Here is a 20,454-nt window from a genome sequence, read left to right as displayed (position 1 = left end):
CTCACGGAGCTACCGATGTTGTCAACTAAGTCATTTATGTATATTGCAAACAATAAAGGTCCTATCACGCTTCCCTGCGGTACTCCCGAAATTACCTCTACATCTGCAGATTTTGAACCGTTAAGAATGACATGCTGTGTTCTTTCTTCTAGGAAATCCTGAATCCAATCACAAACCTGGTCCGATATTCCGTAAGCTCGTATTTTTTTCACTAAACGTAAGTGCGGAACCGTATCAAATGCCTTCCTGTAGTCCAGGAATACGGCATCAATCTGCTCGCCAGTGTCTACGGCACTGTGAATTTCTTGGGCAAATAGGGCGAGCTGAGTTTCACATGATCTCTGTTTGCGGAATCCATGTTGGTTATGATGAAGGAGATTTGTATTATCTAAGAACGTCATAATACGAGAACACAAATCTAAAACTGGTGACACAGGAAAGGCTCAAAACGTAGACACTAATAAAAGTCAGTCTCCTTCTATCTATGTTGGCATTGTGCCTTTTGTATTCAATTCCGATGCAATTTTTGTGTTTCATCGTTAAAGTGAATGTCCAAGGGATACAGTTAACCTGCAGTTGTGCTTCTGAATCTAAAACTGGTGACACAGAAAAGTCTCAAAACATATACACCAAGAAAAGTCAGTCGTCTTGTACTTAAGTCGGCATTGTGCATTTCTATTTAATTCCGTTGCAATTTTTGTGCTTCATCGTCAAAGTGAAGGTCCAAGGGATACAGTATGCGTGCTGTTGAGCATCGGAATCTAAAACTGGTGACACAGGAAAGGCTCAAATAATAGAAACAAAGAAAATTCAGTCTCCTTGTACTTAGGTCGGCATTGCGCTTTTTGTATTTAATTCCGATGCAATTTTTGTGTTTCATCGTCGAAGTGAAGGTCCATGGGATACAGTAAAACTGAAGTAAATCATCGGAATCTAAAACAGGAGTCACACGAAAGGCTCAACAAATTGACAGTAAGAAGGCGCTGTCTTCTTGTACTTAAGTCGGCATTGTGCCTTTTGTATTTTATTCCGATAAACATTTCTGTGTTTCATCATCAATGTGAAGGTCCAAGGGATACAGTAAACCTGATATGAAGCATCGGAATCTAAAACTGGTCTCATAGGAAAGGCTCACAACATTGACAGTAAGAAGACTCAGTCTTCTTGTACTTAGGTCGGTATTGTGCCTTTTGTATTTAATTCCAATGCAATTTCTGTGTTTCATCGTCAATGTGAAGGTCCAAGGGATACAGTAAACCAGCAGTTGTGCATCAGAATCTAAAACTGGTGACACAGGAAAGGTTCAAAACATAGACAGTAAGATGACTTAGTCTTCTTGTACTTAAGCGGCATTGTGCCTTTTGTATTTAATACCGATGCAATTTATACGTTTGATCGTCAATGTGAAGGTCCACGGGACACAGTAAACCAGCAGTTGAGCATCGGAATCTAAAACTGGTGACACAGGAAAGGCTCAAATAATAGAATTAAAGAAAAGTCAGTCTTCTGGTTCTTAAGTCGGCATTGAGCCTTTTGTATTTAATTCCGATGCAATTTTTGTGTTTCATCGTCAACGTGAAGTTCCAAGGGATACAGTAAAAATGAAGTGAATCATCGGAATCTAAAGCAGGTAAAGCTCGAAAAGCTCAAACATAGACTGTAAAATGAGTCACTTTTCTTCTACTTAAGTCCGGATTGTGCCTATTGTATATGATTCCGATGCAATTTTTGTGTTTCATCGTCAACGTGAAGTTCCAAGGGATACAGTTAACCTAAAGTGAAGCATCGGAATCTAAAACTGGTCTCACAAGAAAGCTCAAAAGATAGACAGTACGAAGACTCAGTCTCCGTGTACTTAATTCGCAATTGTGCATTTTGTATTTAATTCCGATGCAATTTCTGTGTTTCATCGTCAATGTCAAGGTCCAAGGGATACAGTAAACCTGCAGTTGTGCATCGGACTCTAAAACTGGTGACACAGGAAACGTTCCAAACATAGACACTAAGAAAAATCAGTCTTCTTGTACTCAAGTCGGTATTGTGCCTTTTGTATGTAATTCTGATGCATTTTCTGTGTTACATCGTCAATGTGAAGGTCCAAGGGATACACTAAACCTGAATTGAATCATCGGAATCTAATACCGGTCTCACAGGAAACGCTCAACACATAGACAGTAAGAAGACTAAGTCTTCGTGTACTTAAGTCGGCAATGTGCCTTTTGTAATTAATTCCGATGTAATTTCTTTGTTACATCGTCAATGTGGAGGTCGAAGGGATACAGTAAACCTGAAAGGAAGCATCGGAATCTAAAACTGGTCTGACAGGAAAGGCTCAAAACATAGACACTAAGAAGACTCAGTCTTATTGTACTTAGGTCGGCTTTGTGCGTTTTGCACTTAATTCCGATGCAATTTCTGTGTTTCATCACCAATGTCAAGGTCCAAGGGATACAGTAATCCTGCTGATGTGCATCGGACTCTAAAACTGGTGACACAGGAAACGCTCCAAACATAGACACTAAGAAAAATCAGTCTTCTTATACTTAAGTCGGCATTGTGCCTTTTGTATGTAATTCCGATGCAATTTATGTGTTACATCGTCAATGTGAAGGTCCAACGGATACAGTAAACCTGCAGTTGTGCATCGGAATCTAAAACTGGTGAAACAGAAAAGGCTCAAATTACAGACACTAAGAAAAGTCAGTGTTCTTCTACTTAAGTTGGCATTGTGCCTTTTCTATTTAATTGCGTTGCAATTTTTTGTTTCATCGTCAACGTTAAGGTCCACGGGATACAGTAAACCTGCAGTTGTGCATCGGAATCTAAAACTGTCTCACAGAAATGCTCAAAACATAGACAGTAAGAAGGCTCAGTCTTCATGTACTTAAGTCGCCATTGAGTTTTTTGTATTTAATTTCGATTCAATTTCTGTGTTTCATCGTCAATGTGAAGGTCCAAGGGATACAGTAAACCAGCAGTTGTGCATCGGAATCTAAAACAGGTGACGCAGGGAAGGCTCTAAACATAGACTATAAAAAGAGTCAGTCTTCTTGTACTTAAGTGCGCATTGTGCCTTTTGTATTCTATTCCGTTGCAATTTCTGTGTTTCACCGTCAGTGCGAAGGTCCAACGGAAACAGTAAACCTGCAGTTGTGCATCGGAATCTAAAACTGTCTCACAGAAATGCTCAAAACATAGACAGTAGGAATATTCAGTCTTCATGTACTTACGTCGCCATTGTGCCTTTTGAATTTAATTCCGATGCAATTTCAGTGTTTCATCGTCAATGTGAAGGCACAAGGGATACAGTAAACCTGCAGTAGTGCATCGGAATCTAAAACAGGTGACGCAGGAAACGCCCAAACATAGACTGTAAAAATAGTCAATCTTCTTGTACTTAAGTCGGCATTGTGCCTTTTGTATTTAATTTCGATGTAATTTCTTTCATCGTCAATGTGGAGGTCCAAGGGATACAGTAAATCTGAAAGGAAGCATTGGAATCTAAAACTGGTCGCACAGGAAAGGCTCGAAACAGACAGCAAGAAGACTCAGTCTTTTAGTACTTAGGTCAGCATTGTGCCTTTTGTATTTAATTCCGATGCAATTTCAGTGTTTCATCGTCAATGTGATAGTCCAAGGATACAGTAAAACTGCTGTTGTGCATCGGACTCTAATACTGGTGACACAGGAAACGCTCAAATCATAGACACGAAGAGAAGTCAGTCTTCTTGTTCTTAAGTCGGCATTGTTCCTTTTGTATTTAATTGCGATGTAATTTCTGTGTTTCATCGTCAATGTGAAGGTCCAAGGGATACAGTAAACCTGAAGTGAAGCATCGGAATCTAAAACTGGTGGCACAAAAAAGGCTCAAATCATAGACACTAGGAAAAGTCAGTCTTCTTGTACTTAAGTCGGCATTGTGCATTTACTAGTTAATTCCGATGCAATTTCTGTGTTTCATCGTCAAAGTGAAGGTCCACGGGATACAGTACACCTGCACTTGTGCATTGGAATCTATAACTAGTGACACAGGAAAGGCCCAAAAGATAGACAGTAAGAAGACTCTGTCTTCTTGTACTTAGGTCGGCATTGTGACTCTTGTATTTAATTTCGATGCAATTTCTTCGTTTCATCGTCAATGTTAAGGTCCAAGGGATACAGTAAACCTGCAGTTGTGCATAGGAAACTAAAACAGGTGACACAGGAAAGGCTCAAATCATTGACAGTAAAAAGAATCAGTCTTCTTGTGCTTAAGACGGCATTGTGGCTGGCTCTGAGCACTATGGGACTCAACTGCTGTGGTCATCAGTCCCCTAGAACTTAGAACTACTTAAACCTAACTAACCTAAGGACAGCACACACATCCATGCCCGAGGCAGGATTCGAACCTGCGACCGCAGCAGTCGCACGGTTCCGGACTGCGCGCCTAGAACCGCGAGACCACCGCGGCCGGCACGGCATTGTGCCTTTTGTATTTAATTTCGATGCAATTTCTGTGTTTCACCGTCAATGTGAACGTCCAAGGGATACAGTAAACCTCCAGTTCTGCATCGGAATCTAAAACTGGTGACATAGGAATGGCTCAAAACATAGACACTAAGAAAAGTCAGTCTTCTTGTACTTAAGTTAGCATTGTGCCTTTTAGATTTAATTTCTATGCAATCATTGTCTTTCATCGTCATAGTGTAGGTCCAAGGGAAGCAGTAAAACGTAAGTGAAGTATCGGAATCAAAAGCTGGTATCACAGGAAAGCTCAAAACATAGACAGTCCGAAGACTCAGTCTTCGTGTACTTAAGTCGCCATTGTGCCTTTTGTGTTTAATTACGATGCAATTTCTGTGTTTCATCGTCAATGTGAACGTCCAAGGGATACAGTAATTCTGCAGTTGTGCATCGGAATCTAAAACTGGTGACACAGGAAAGGCTCAAAACATAGACACTAAGAAAAGTCAGTCGTCTCGTACTTAAGTCGGCATTGTGCCTTTTCTGTTCAATTCCGATGCAATTTTTGAGCTTCATCGTCAAAGGTAAGGTCCAAGGGATACAGTACACCTGCAGTTGAGCATCTGAATCTAAAACTGGTGACACAGGAAACGCTCAAAACATAGGCAGTAAGAAGACTCTGTCTCCTTGTACTTGAGTCGGCATTGTGACTTTTGAGTTTTATTCCGATACAATTTCTGTATTTCATCATCAATCTGAAGGTCCAACGGATACAGTAAACCTGAAATGAAGCATTGGAATCTAAAACTGTTCTCATAGGAAAGGCTCACACCATTGGCAGTAAGAAGACTCCGTCTTCTTGTACTTAAGTCGGTATTGTGCCTTTTGTATTTAATTCCGATGCAATTTCTGTGTTTCATCGTCAATGTGAAGGTCCATGGCATACAGTAAACCTGCAGTTGTGCATCGGAATCTAAAACTGGTGACACAGAAAAGGCTCAAAACATAGACACTAAGAAAAGTCAGTCTTCTTGTATTTAAGTCGGCATTGTGCTTTTGTATTTAATTCCGATGCAATTTCTGTGTTACATAGTCAATGCGAAGGTCCAAGGGATACAGTACACCTGAAGGGAAGCATCGGAATCTAAAACTGGTCTTACAGAAAGGCTCAAAGCATAGACAGTAAGAGGACTCAGTCTTCTTGTACTTCAGTTGTCATTTTGCCCTTTGTATTTAATTCCGATGCAATTTCTGTGTTTCATCGTCAATGTGAAGGTCCAAGGGATACAGTAAACCAGCAGATGTGCATCGTAATCTAAAACAGGTGACGCAGGGGAGGCTCTAAACATAGACTATAAAAAGAGTCAGTCTTCTTGTACTTAAGTCGGCATTGTGCATTTTGTATTTATTTCCGATACAGTTTCTGTGTTTCATCGTCAATGTGAAGGTCCAAGGGATACAGTAAATCTGCAGTTGTGCATCGGAATCCAAAAGTTGGAACACAGGAAAGGCTCAAAACATAGACAGTAGGAAGACTCATTCTTCTAGTACTTAAGTCGGCATTGTGCCTTTTGTATTTAATTCCGATGCAAATTTTGTGTTTCACCGTCAAAGTGATGGTCCAAGGGATACAATAAACCTGAAGTGAAGCATCGGAATCTAACATTGGCATCACAGGAAAGGCTCAAAACCTAGACAGTTAGAAGACTCAGTCTTCTTGTACTTAACTCGGCATTGTGCCGTTTGTATTTAATTCCGATGAAATTTCTGTGTTTGATCGTCAATGTGAAGGTCCAAGGGATACACTAAACATGCAGTTGTGCATCGAAATCTAAAGGTGGTGACACTGGTAAGGCTCAAAACATAGACAGTAGGAAGACTCAGTCTACTAGTAACTATGTCGGCATTGTGCCTTTTGTATTTAATTCCGATGCAATTTCTGTATTACATCGTCAATGTGAAGGTCCAAGGGATACAGTAAACATGCAACTGTGCATCGGAATCTATAACTGGTGACACAGGTAAGGCTCAAAACATAGACACCAAGAAAAGTCAGTCGTCTTGTACTTAAGTCGGCATTGTGCCTTTTGTATTTAATTCCGATGCAATATCTGTGTTTCATCGTCAATGTTTAAGGTCCAAGGGATACAGTAAACCTGCAGTTGTGCATCAGATTCTAAAACTGTGACACAGAAACGGTCAAAACATAGACAGTAAGAAGACTCAGTCTTCTTGTACTTCAGCTGGCATTGTGACTTTTGTATTTAATTCCGATGCAATTTCTGTTTCATCGTCAATGTGAAGGTCAAAGGGATACAGTAAACCTGCAGTTGTGCATCGGATTCTAAAGCAGGTGACACAGGAAACGCTCAAAACACAGACACTAAGAAGACTCAGTCTTCTTGTACTTAAGTCGGCATTGTGCCTTTTGTATTTAATTTCGATGCAATATCTGTGTTTCATCGTCAAAGTGAAGGTCCAAGGGATACAGTTAACCTGAAGTGAATCATCGGAATCTAAAACTGGTCTCATAGATAGGCTTAACACATAGACAGTAAGAAGAGTCTGTCTTCTTATATTTAAGTCGGCATTGTGCCTTTTGTATTTAATTCCGATACAATTTCTGTGTTTCTTTATCAATGTGAAGGTCCAAGGGATACAGTAAACCTGAAACGAAGCATCGGAATCTAAAACTTGTCTCATCAGAAAGGCTCACAACATTGACAGTAAGAAAATCAGTCCTCTTGTACTTAAGTCGGTATTTTGCCATTTGCTTTAATTCCGATGCAATTTCTGTGTTTCATCGTCAAAGTGAAGGTCCAAGGGATACAGTAAACCAGCAGTTGTGCATCGGAATCTAAAACTGGTGACACAGGAAAGACTCAGAGCATAGACAGTAGGAAGACTCAGTCTTCTTGTACTTAAGTCGGCATTGTGTCTTTTGTATTTGATTCCGATGCAATTTTTGTGTTTCATCGTCAATGTGAAGGTCAAAGGGATTCAGTAAACCTGCAGTTGTGCATCGGAATCAAAAACTGGTGACAGAGAAAAAGCTCATAACATAGACACTAAGAATAGTCAGTCCACTTGTACTTATGTCGGCATTGTGCCTTTTCTATTTAATTCCGATGCAATTTTTGTGTTTCATCGTCAAAGTGAAGGTCCACGGGATACAGTAAAACTGACTTGAAGCATCGGAATCCAAAACTGGTATCACAGGAATGCTAGAAACATAGACAGTACGAAGACTCAGTCTTCGTGTACTTAAGTCGCCATTATGCATTTTGTATTTAATTCCGATGCAATTTCTGTGTTTCGTCGTCAATGTGAAGGTCCAAGGGATACAGTAAACCTGCAGTTGTGCATCGGAATCTAAAGGTAGTGACACAGGTAAGGCTCAAAACATAGACAGTAGGAAGACTCAGTCTACTAGTAACTATGTCGGCATTGTGCCTTTTGTATATAATTCCGATGCAATTTTTGTGTTTCATCGTCTAAGTGAAGGTCCAAAGGATACAGTAAACCTGAAGTGAAGCATCGGAATCTAAAACTGGTCTCACAGAAAGGCTCAAAACATAGACAGTAAGAAGACTCAGTCTTTTTGTACTTAAGTCGGCATTGTGCCTACGAATCATCTTGCAGATTTAGATAATAATTGTGCGCATTAATTGCGCTGAATCTGTGGTCCTCGTAACTTCCACAAGTGGCTATAAATCGTATGTGGCTATCGTTTGACGGCGTTTAGGAACTCTGAAAAGCATTTTTCATTCATTCTTAAATAATTCCCAAAATCTTCGGGTCTCAGCTCCGTAAGTAACAAAGCGTACGTGCATTTGGTCCATTGCATTAGCCATTTCTTTACCCACAGCCTTAGCACGGGTTTTTCTGGCCTTGTTAGTTCGAACAGCCAAGCCCAATCCCAATTCTTTTCCTGTGGAATACTAAGCGGAATCGCCTAGAACAGAACGTCACAACCAGCTCTAGGAGCAGGGCGGCGCTGAAATCATTGAGTATTGTCGGTTACGACGTGCGTTGTGTAGACTGTCACCAAATTTGTCCGTCGGTCAACAAATTGTGTGTGTGTGTGTGTGTGTGTGTGTGTGTGTGTGTGTGTGTTTGTGTGTGTGTGTGTGTGTGTTTGTGTGTGTGTGGCCCGCACTACTTGTAGTGCCCGGGCGTGGAGTTCATGGTCAAGTACTAGGTAACGTTTGACTCCAAACAGCTTAAACGTGCCTTCATCCCTGCGCAGCTACATCCAGCACAGGCTTCTCATTCGTGGTGTATTTGTAATCAGGCAGAGTGAAGAAGTATTTGCAGTAACAAGTAAAACTGAAACCAATCCGTAAACGTAGAGGAAACGGGAGAGTCCATAAAGCGAAGTAAGGAATAAATATATGTTGTAAACTAAAACAGAAGTTCTACAGCATGTGTCACGAGTAAACTGATAAACATTACTGTGTTTCCAGTCGGGAACAACTCATTTAACAAAACACAGTTGTATGAAATCTCATACTGACATCGTTCAGGAATGAAGGTAGTAATAAAAGACAACAGCGAAGTTTGTTGCAATGTGTGCTAAACAGGTGACGCCTTTTAGAAGTGAGGTGTTTCTGATGACAGTGTCAAAGAATTATCGAGAAGTCAGCGTTTCAGATGTGTCAAATATTTCTACTGTAAGTAGGCATATCAAAGAAGAGGCTTCGTGCAGTCCGAAACCGTATGATCTGCTGTTATTTAGTTATTAATAAAAAAAGTCTACGACGGTTGATATACGTGGACTGATTCGTATAAAAGGTGAATTATTTGACACAGCACATTACTTAGGCACAGATTGGTCTCTTGCGAATAACGTTCTATTTATAACCGAATTCACGGACGTTAAGCTGGCGGCAGTAAATACTATGAAAGACGCACAAGAGAGGATGACTGATACTAAATGTCGCCGGACACGTTGAATAATTTTGTTTTTCTCTCTGACCAGGGTTCCAATAAAAAAAGTTTCAAGAAAACGCGAAAGCCTTCTCTGTGGTGCTCATTGTATAACAGCTCTAAGGACATTTGAAGAAAAGTGGCTTCTGCTCATGCTTCGAGCCGAAGTTATGCACATGCTGGAACAGTTCGTGCACTATGCTAGAGTCCGTACATAAACTGTGCAACCAATTTGTTGCTTTAGTGAAGAATACCGTAATAATTCCACTTACAGATTACGGGGGTATTAGAATGAACTTGCAGGAAGAACTGTAGATATCCTGAAGGGGGTACATATGAATTACAAGGCAAAAAAAGAACCTACAATCCAGTTAGTTCTTTTCTGGTTTTTACAAACTGCAGAAAATATGCAGCGTCAAAGAAATGATTGTGAGGTAGCTGAATTACTGCAGTTACATGTTATGTTTAGTCACGATACGAGAAAACATACTCGTATTTAAGTAGTGTAGCTAATGTATTTTGGTAGATATGTATTTCTGAACATGGGATTAAAAATACCGTCCTGATTTTTCACTCCCAACCATGAATTTGCTAGGTTCGTTTTGTTGTGTTTCCGTTATCCCAATATGTTTGACACAAATGAAAATGTGTGAGGAATGTGTGGAAGCAGTTCAGGTACAACATACAACAATTAACGTAGTCGTTTTTGTGTAGTTGGTGTATTGCGTCTCATAGAGAAACGAAGTACTGGGTACAAATTAAAGTGCAGATAGTCACAGAGGTCCATTATGGGCTGTAGTTATCGTATGGCAGCGAAACTTGAAATATATTCTAATGAGAATACGGAACCGATTTACGCTGGAAAATATTAGTTCTAGGTTTGGCCACCAGGTGCAAATTTGCGGCTGTGAATGCAAGAAGTAAGGAATTTTTTCTGTACGTAACAGATTAGGAATAGGACATGGGCATATAGGTGAAACAAGTGGAAAGGCACAATCTTCATTTTATTACTAACCGCCGTCTACACAATTTGTTCAATATGAGCACCAGAGACGTCGACGAGATGTTGCAATTTTATCGTAATTTCAACATTGTCCAATGACGCGGCTGCATGCTTCGTAATTTCTGTTTCATCACTAAACTGCCCCTCCACTACTTTGCAAGGACCATATACTTGATTCCAAATGTAGGTAAATCTATTCGTTGTTAATTCTCGAACATTTACACCAAAGTATACCAGACAGTGATCTACATATTTCTAGCACTTTACTCATAGTGCGTAATTTACGATCTTCCCCTATGCAGATGGTCAGAGCATTCCCACATTCTTAGGATAAAGTTAGAGACTGAAAGACCTCCTCACATTGTCTCTGACCGACCCTCGCTGCAGCACTGTCACTGATTTAATATGCAGCTGATCAGAAGTAGACCGCTACATTCCGCGTCTCGTGAAGGAACAGAGCGACCCGAGCCCATAACTATTGTTCCGCACCAATCTTGTTTACTGTACTGATAAAAGTGCGCAAGATTCCTCCAGATGCATCCATGTCCAGGAAGTTAGCACTCCTTATTTTTGTATAGTAGTAGATCTGAAAATGTAGCGATGTAATAAGAACAACAAGAAACTTGTGGTTTTTACGCAAGATGAAACTCCAGACATACAGGGTTCGAAGCATTTTGTGTAAATCAACTGCGCTATCAACTGAAAATCGTTCTAGTGTATAGGGTCAGTACAATGAAGGTATTAGTAAGAGAACATAAACACACGCACTCCTAATGCTACACAGTTCTGCACATAAGCATGCTATAATGTTAGAGCGGTGCGCTTTCCGACCTGCTAGTCGTGTGGGATGCAACACTGTTAATATTCAAATGTAAGAAATACACACTATGTGAACAAAAGTATCCGGACACTTGCCTGAAAATGACTTACAAGTTCGTGGCGCCCTCTAGCGGTAATGCTGAAATTTAACATGGACTAGGACCACCCTTAGCCTTGATGACAGGTTCCACTCTCCCAGGCATATGTTCAGTGAGGTGCTGGAAGGTTTCTTGGGGAATGACAGCCCATTCTTCACGGAGTGCTGCACTGAGTAGAGGTATCCCTGTCGTTCGATGAGGCCTGGCAAGAAATCGGCATTCCAGAAAATCCCAAAGGTGTTCTATAGGATTCAGGTCAGGGCTCTGCAGGCCAATCCATTACAGGTATGTTGTTGTGTAAACACTCCGCCACGGGCCATGCATTATGAACAGGTGCTTGATCGTGGTGAAATACGCAATCGCCATCCCAGAATTGCTCTTAAACAGTGGGAAGCAAGGTGCTTAAAACATCAATGTAGGCCTGTGCTGTGATAGTGTCACACAAAACAGAAAGGCCTGCAAGCCCCCTCGATGAAAAACACCACCACACCATAACACCACCGCCTCCGAATTTTAGTGTTGGCACTACACACGCTGGCAGATGACGTTCACTGGGCATTCGTCATACCCTCACCCTGCCATCGGATCGCCACATTGTATACCGTGATTCGTCACTTAGTACAACGTTTCTCCACTGTTCAATAGTCCAACGTTTACTCTTCTTATACAAAGCGAGGCGTCGTTTTGCGTTTTCTAGCGAGATGAGTGGCTTATGAACAGCCGCTCGACCAAGAAATCAAAGTTTTCTCACGACCCACCTAACTGTCACAGGATCTTGAAGCAGTTTGGAATTCCTGTGTTATGGTCTGGATAGATGTCTGCCTATTATACGTTACGACCGTCTTCAACTGTCGACGGTCTGTCAGTCAACAGACGAGATTGGCCTATACACTTTTTTGTTGTACGTGTCCCTTCATGTTTCCACTTCACTATCATGTCGGAAACAGTGGACCTGCGGAGGTTTAGGAGTGTGAAACTCTCGCCTACAGACATATGACACAAGTGACACCCAATGACCTGACCACGTTCGAAATCCTTGAGTTCCATAGAGGCACCCATTCTGCTCTCTCACGATGTCTAATCCCCCCCTGCGGGTCCGGGGTAAGAACAGGCCCTAGGTATTCCTGCCTGTCGTAAGAGGCGACTAACAGGAGTCCCTCACCCTCAAGGGGGTAGTTTGCGGATGCGTCCAGAGGCCGACGGTTCAACGACTTACATATGTGATCACTTTGGTTTTTCGCTTATTCTGGTTTCTTCTTCCTTTGTTTCCTTTCTTTGTCCTTCTCCCTCTCTCACTGTCTTCCTTACTTTTTATCTTGCCTTCTTCTCCTCCCTGCCTTCTTCTCCTCCCTGGCTTCTTCTCCTCCCTACCTTCTTCTCCTCCCTGCCTTCTTCTCCTCCCTGCCTTCTTCTCCTCCCTGCCTTCTGCTCCTCCCTGCCTTCTGCTCCTCCCTGCCTTCTGCTCCTCCCTGCCTTCTGCTCCTCCCTGCCTTCTGCTCCTCCCTGCCTCCTGCTCCTCCCTCCCTCCTGCTCCTCCATGCCTCCTGCTCCTCCCTGCCTCCTGCTCCTCCCTGCCTTCTGCTCCTCCCTGCCTTCTGCTCCTCCCTGCCTCCTGCTCCTCCCTCCCTCCTGCTCCTCCATGCCTCCTGCTCCTCCCTGCCTCCTGCTCCTCCATGCCTCCTGGTCCTTCCTGCCTCCTGCTCCTCCCTGCCTCCTGCTCCTCCCTGTGGTCTCCTCCTCAGCGTTTGAGATAGTCTGTCCTTTCTCTCCCTGTCTCCCTTTTTCTTCCTCTTCTTCTTTCCTGGACCTGTCAACTCTTATACCAGGATGCATAACGGTAACTTGTAGTTGGAAACTGAGAGCGTCTTTCTGGCACAAAAACTCCTTCGAACCACACTCCTGTATATGTTCCCTGTCCGGGTGGAGGCCAACCCCAGTTTGAATTCGTCGCATGGTGTGGTATCTACTAGATGACTCGACGGATTGTCTGACGAGGGAATTCAGTATTTCCTCGCTGAGCAGGGCGTGACGGCTGTCCATAGGGTCATGAAAAAGGTGGAAGTTTGCCCAAGCCGATTGGACACTTCTTTCGTCTCTAGTGACATTCGATGACCGTCGCTTTCCCAGCGTCGACGATAAGGTCACACATATTACCGACGTTATTCTTACAGCTGCGGAACGTTCAATACCACGCACCTCCGAATTGCCCCGGCGCCCCCCAGTTCCTTGGTGGAACAAGGCATGGCGTGACGCAGTACGTGAGCGGCGACGTGCTCTTCACATTTTCCGCCACCATCCTACTTTGGCCAACTGTATCCGCTATAAGCAGTTCCGTGCGCGATGCCGTCGCGTCATCCGCGATAGCAAGAAGGCAAGCTGGAAATTCTTTATTAGCTCATTTAACACTTTCACTCCATCCTTGGAAGTTTGGAGTCGGCTCCGACGGTTCTCAGGCGCGCCTAGTTTCTCCCCGGTCTCTGGGCTCACTGTCGCGCATGATACACTCCTGGAAATGGAAAAAAGAACACATTGACACCGGTGTGTCAGACCCACCATACTTGCTCCGGACACTGCGAGAGGGCTGTACAAGCAACGATCACACGCACGGCACAGCGGACACACCAGGAACCGCGGTGTTGGCCGTCGAATGGCGCTAGCTGCGCAGCATTTGTGCACCGCCGCCGTCAGTGTCAGCCAGTTTGCCGTGGCATACAGAGCTCCATCGCAGTCTTTAACACTGGTAGCATGCCACGACAGCGTGGACGTGAACCGTATGTGCAGTTGACGGACTGTGAGCGAGGGCGTATAGTGGGCATGCGGGAGGCCGGGTGGACGTACCGCCGAATTGCTCAACACGTGGGGCATGAGGTCTCCACAGTACATCGATGTTGTCGCCAGTGGTCGGCGGAAGGTGCACGTGCCTGTCGACCTGGGACCGGACCGCAGCGACGCACGGATGCACGCCAAGACCGTAGGATCCTACGCAGTGCCGTAGGGGACCGCACCGCCACTTCCCAGCAAATTAGGGACACTGTTGCTCCTGGGGTATCGGCGAGGACCATTCGCAACCGTCTCCATGAAGCTGGGCTACGGTCCCGCACACCGTTAGGCCGTCTTCCGCTCACGCCCCAACATCGTGCAGCCCGCCTCCAGTGGTGTCGCAACAGGCATGAATGGAGGGACGAATGGAGACGTGTCGTCTTCAGCGATGAGAGTCGCTTCTGCCTTGGTGCCAATGATGGTCGTATGCGTGTTTGGCGCCGTGCAGGTGAGCGCCACAATCAGGACTGCATACGACCGAGGCACACAGGGCCAACACCCGGCATCATGGTGTGGGGAGCGATCTCCTACTACACTGGCCGTACACCACTGGTGATCGTCGAGGGGACACTGAATAGTGCACGGTACATCCAAACCATCATCGACCCCATCGTTCTACCTTTCCTAGACTGGCAAGGGAACTTGCTGTTCCAACAGGACAATGCACGTCCGCATGTATCCCGTGCCACCCAACGTGCTCTAGAAGGTGTAAGTCAACTACCCTGGCCAGCAAGATCTCCGGATCTGTCCCCCATTGAGCGTGTGTGGAACTGGATGAAGCGTCGTCTCACGCGGTCTGCATGTCCAGCACGAACGCTGGTCCAACTGAGGCGCCAGGTGGAAATGGCATGGCAAGCCGTTCCACAGGACTACATCCAGCATCTCTACGATCGTCTCCATGGGAGAATAGCAGCCTGCATTGCTGCGAAAGGTGGATATACACTGTACTAGTGCCGACATTGTGCATGCTCTGTTGCCTGTGTCTATGTGCCTGTGGTTCTGTCAGTGTGATCATGTGATGTATCTGACCCCAGGAATGTGTCAATAAAGTTTCCCCTTCCTGGGACAATGAATTCACGGTGTTCTTATTTCAATTTCCAGGAATGTACATTAGTGGACCCCGTCGCAATTTATAACTCATTGGGTCAGCACTTTGCTGAGATTTCGAGCTCTTCAAATTACCCGCCAGCGTTTCTCCCGAAGAAACGTGCAGCGGAAGTGCGACATCTTGCTTTCTCCTCTCAAAATCGCGAAAGCTACAATACTGTTTTCTCCATGCGGGAACTCCTACATGCACTCTCTTCTTCTCTCTCCTCCGCCCCAGGACCGGATGGTATCCACGTCCAAATGTTGCTGCATTTATCAACCCATAGTCTGCGTTACCTCCTTCGCCTTTATAATCGAATTTGGACCGACAGTACTTTTCCCAGACGATGGCGGGAAGCTATTGTCGTTCCCGTTCCGAAACGTGGATAGGACAAACATCTCCCCTCTCGCTATCGCCCCATTTCTCTCACGAGTAGTGTCTGTAAGGATTTGGAGCGTATGGTGAATTACCGTTTAGCTTGGTGGCTGGAATCCCGCAGTCTTTTACCACCTGCCCAATACGGATTCCGAAAGCATCGTTCTGCAGTTGACCATCTTGTTGCTCTCTCCACTTATATCATGAACAATTTTCTCCATAAACGCCAAACGGTAGCAATATTTTTTGATCTGGAGAGAGCATACGATACCTGTTGGAGGACAGGCATCCTCCGCACACTGTTCTCTTGGGGCTTTCGAGGCCGGCTGCCCCTTTTCCTTCGGAAATTTATGGCAGAGCGCACATTTAGGGTGCGGGTGAACACTACTCTCTCCCGTACTTTCTCCCAAGAAAACGGGGTACCCCAGGGCTCCGTGCTGAGTGTGGTACTGTTTGCCGTTGCCATAAATCTAATTATGGATTGTCTCCTTCCTGATGTCTCGGGCTCCCTCTTTGTGGACAATTTTGCGATCTACTACAGCTCTCAATGGACCAGCCTTCTTGAACGACGACTTCAAGGATGTCTCGATCGCCTCCACTCTTGGAGCATCGAAACCGGCTTCCGTTTTTCTCCCAGTAAGACCGTTTGTGTTAATTTTTGGCGACCAAAGGAGTTTCTTCCACCCTCCTTACATTTAGAACCTGTCAACCTTCCGTTTTCAGAGGTCACTAAATTCTTGGGCCTTATGTTTGACAGAAAACAGTGCTGGTCCTCCCACATTTCCTATCTTTCGGCTTGCTGTCTGCGATCCCTTAACACCCTCCGTGTCCTGAATGGTACCTCCTGGGGAGCGGACCGAGTGGTCCTTCTTCGCCTCTATCGCGCCTTAGTGCGCTCGAAATTGGACTATGGAAGCATAACTACTCCTCTGCTCGGCCGTCTATTCTTCGGCGTCTCGACTCTATCCACCACCGTGGAACACGTTTAGTGTCTGGAGCTTTTTACACCAGCCCTGTGGTAAGCCTTTATGCTGAGACTGCTGAACCTCCGCTGTCCAATTGGCGAGCAGTCCTTCTGAGTCGTTATGCTAGCCATCTGTCTTCCATGCCTGCTAATCCAGCGCATGACATTTTTTTCGACGCCTCCTTTGATGTAGGGTATGCATGCCGCCCCTCCTCCCTACTACCACCGGGAGTCCGCTTCCGTCAACTGCTCCATTCTTTTTCCTTCCGCTTTCCTAAGACCTTCTTGACAACTTGGGGTACGGCACCACCTTGGCTCCGTCCCCGGATCTGCCTGATCCGTGACCTTTGTCGATTTGCCAAGGATGGTACCCCTTCACTTGTTTATCGTCGGGCATTTGCTGCTCTATGTGCGCCAATGACGGACGCCACATTTATTTACACCGACGGCTCGAAAACATCGTTAGGTGTAGGGAGTGCCTATATTGTTGGCGACACCCCAAATCAATTTCGGCTTCCCGACCAGTGTTCGGTTTATACTGCGGAGCTTTACGCTGTTCTCCAGGCTGTCCACTACATCCGCCGCCATCAGCGGATACAGTACGTAATCTGCTCAGATTCTCTCAGCTCTCTGCTCAGTCTCCAAGCTCTTTACCCTGTGCATCCTCTGGTCCACCGGATTCAGGACTGTCTGCGCTTGCTCCACCTGGGGGGCGTCTCCGTGGCGTTCCTCTGGCTCCCGGGACACGTTGGTATCTGTGGAAATGAGACGGCCGATATCGCAGCCAAGGCTGCAGTCTCTCTTCTTCGGCCAGCTATCCAATCGATTCCCTTCGCCGATCTACGGAGCGTTTTAAGTCGTCGTGTTGTTCTTTTATGGCACGCGCATTGGTCGACACTTCCCCATAATAAATTGCGGGACGTGAAAGCTCTTCCTTGTGCTTGGACCTCTTCCTCCCGAACGCGTCTTCGGGAGGAGGTAATTTTAACTAGACTCCGGATAGGGCACTGTCTTTTTAGCCATCGACATCTTTTAAGCGGCGATCCTCCCCCACTCTGTCCCCACTGCTCTCAGCTGTGGACGGTAAGACACCTTTTAATTGAGTGCCCCTCTTTTAACCCGTTACGCGCCCGTCTACAGCTATCGCCTGATATATCGTCGATTTTAGCAGATGACACGCGCTCAGCCGATCGCGTTCTCGAGTTTATTAGTGCCAGTGAAATGACATCAGTCATCTGAAGCTTGTTTCGGGGACAACCAACGCCTTTCTGTGGTGGATTTTTAAGCCTACCTTCTGCTTTTAGTTTCTCCAATTTTATGACTTTCACTCCCATTTCTGCTGGTTTTCGATTTCGGTTTTTTACGGTTTCCTAAGTCACGGACCGGGCGCTAATGACCATAGCAGTTTTGCGCCCAAAAACCAAAACAAAAAAAAAAAAAAAATTCTGCTCGCAAGCGAAAGTTGGATGAGTCTCAGCCATGGACAATTCTTCCATCAGTGCCACACTTCCTTGTCATTTCTCGGTCAGACGAACGTCAAGACTTCTCCACAGTCAACCTTTTCATTATTCAGGTAGGTGTTGATGCTATTGCAGGTCCTGTAAAGTCTTGTTCCCGATTGTGAAATGACAACTTGTTGTTAGAAACAGTCAGTGCCCTCCAGGCACAAACATTGTTGCGAACTCCACTGCTGCACACCACACTTTAAACTCATCACGCGGGGTGGTTTATACGCGCTCACTCGAAGGATTTTCCAATGAGGGCATTCAAAACTACCTGTCTGACCAGGGCATAACGGCTGTACATAGTCATGAAAAGGGTTGACAACGACTTGGTACTAACCCATACCATTTCTTGACATTTGAGAGTTCAACTTCCATCGAGCATTAAAGTGGGCTATGAGATAATTTCAGTTCGTCCTTTCAACCCCAACATTACGTGTTGCTATCTGTGTCAGCGGTTTAATCATACCAGCCAGTCGTGTTCCAGTCCGGCCAAATGTTAAATGCGGCAAGGATGCCCATAGGGGTGCTTGTCCACCTGCATCCCCCATTGCATCAACTGTATGGCCGACCACGATGCTTCCTCTAGAGACTGCCTCATTTTCAAAGACGCACGACTTACTCAGGAAATCAGAGTGAAGGAAATGGTGTCAAAATATGCTGTTCGTAAATTATTCCCAACTCGAAAGCCCACTGTGCCCCCAGCAGCTAAATATAGCACTGTCCTTGCATCTCCTCGGCCTACTAAGGAGGCAGCCACAGCGACTTGTGATCTCACCTTTAGTGCCACGACCGTCAGATCGGCCAGCGCAATGATCACCCATTGTACCTCCGCACTATCACCTGATCACTCTAAGGCTCACCCTTCATTGGCTCCTGCTAAATCACGAGCCTCAATATCAGACACCCAGACTTCCAAAAAAAGAGCCTACTCACGAAGACTTTGTACGTACCCTGACGTCACAACCATCGAATCCTCCATCACACTGTTCTGTTTCCAAGAAGGCTGATAAGAAACAAATTTCCTCTCCTTCTCCGCCATGATGTGTTTCCTCTACAGCGCCACCCGGCGGTAACCGCCCGCGGCCATCTTCAGTGTCGCCAGGGCGCACTGCTGGTGGCCTATCAACCAGCCAATTGCTGGTGGCAGGAGCTGCCCCTGAACAACCTGTGGATCAGGATCTTTTGGCTTTGGCTGAATGCTGTTCCACGCTGTTGGCTGCCAGCTCTCAGCAGTCGTTCAGTTGACAGCAACTGTGGCAAGATTCTTTCCTTTTCTGACCACGCTATGTCAATTATCCATTGAAATATCCACGGCATTCCATCCAATCGGGATGAATTGTTGATCGCCTTACAATCCTACTCCCCGGTCATCACCTGTCTTCAGGAAACAAAACTTGGTCCCCACGATCGCTTTGTTTTCCCCTATTTTTAGTCAGTCTGATTTGGTCTCCCTCTGTTGAAGGCACTCCAGCACATGGAGGACTCATGATTCTTCTCCATGATACTCTCCATTATCACCCAATGCCCTTAAACAGTTCCTTCCAAGCTGTTGATGTCCATCTTTCCCTTTCTGGATACACCTTCTCTCTATGTACTGTATACATTCCATCGTCCACACCGATGGCAAGAGCTTATCTCATTCATTTCCTTGGTCAGCTCCCGCTCACCTATTTGCTGGTTGGGGACTTCAATGCCCACCACCCGCTTTGGGAATTTCTGCATCCTTGTCTGCGAGGCTCTCTATTATTGACCTCTTCCACCAAGCTGATCTTGTTTGCCTCAACACTAGGGAACCCTCATTTCTGTCTGTCTCCACGACAAATTTCTCTCATTTGGACCTTTCGGTCAGTATTGTTCAGCTAGCTGTGTGCTTTGATTGGTTCGCTCTTGCTGATTCACACACGAGTGACCATTTTCCATGTGTCCTTTGATTGCAGCCACAACTGCCATTTATGCGCCCGAGACACTGGAAGTTTGCCCGAGCCGATTGGACACTTTTTTCGTCTCTAGCGACATTCTTTGACCGTCACTTTCCTAGCGTCGACGATCAGAAGTTATTCTTACAGCCACAGTTCAATACCTCGAACTTCAGATTTGCTCCAGCGCAGCCCATTTCTTTGGTGGAAAGAGGCGTGCCGTGGCGCAATCCGCGAGCGGAGACGTCCTCTTCGCGTTTTCCGCCACCATCGTATTTTGGCCAACTGTATCCACTACAAGCAATTACGTGTGCCATGCTGTCGCGTCATTCGCGATAGCAAGAAGCCAAGCTGGGACTTATTTACTAGCTCCTTTAACACCTTCACTCCCTCCTCAGTAGTTTGGAGTGGAATTCGATGGTTATCTCGCGCGCCTAGTTTCTCACTGATCTCTGGGCTCACTGTCGCGTATGATACCTTAGTGTACCCAATCGC

This window comes from Schistocerca americana, chromosome 6 (genome assembly GCF_021461395.2).
Source record: "Schistocerca americana isolate TAMUIC-IGC-003095 chromosome 6, iqSchAmer2.1, whole genome shotgun sequence".
Taxonomy (NCBI): Eukaryota; Metazoa; Arthropoda; class Insecta; order Orthoptera; family Acrididae; genus Schistocerca; species Schistocerca americana.
The sequence above is the reverse complement of the archived record's forward strand: the minus strand, read 5'-3'. Positions refer to the sequence as shown.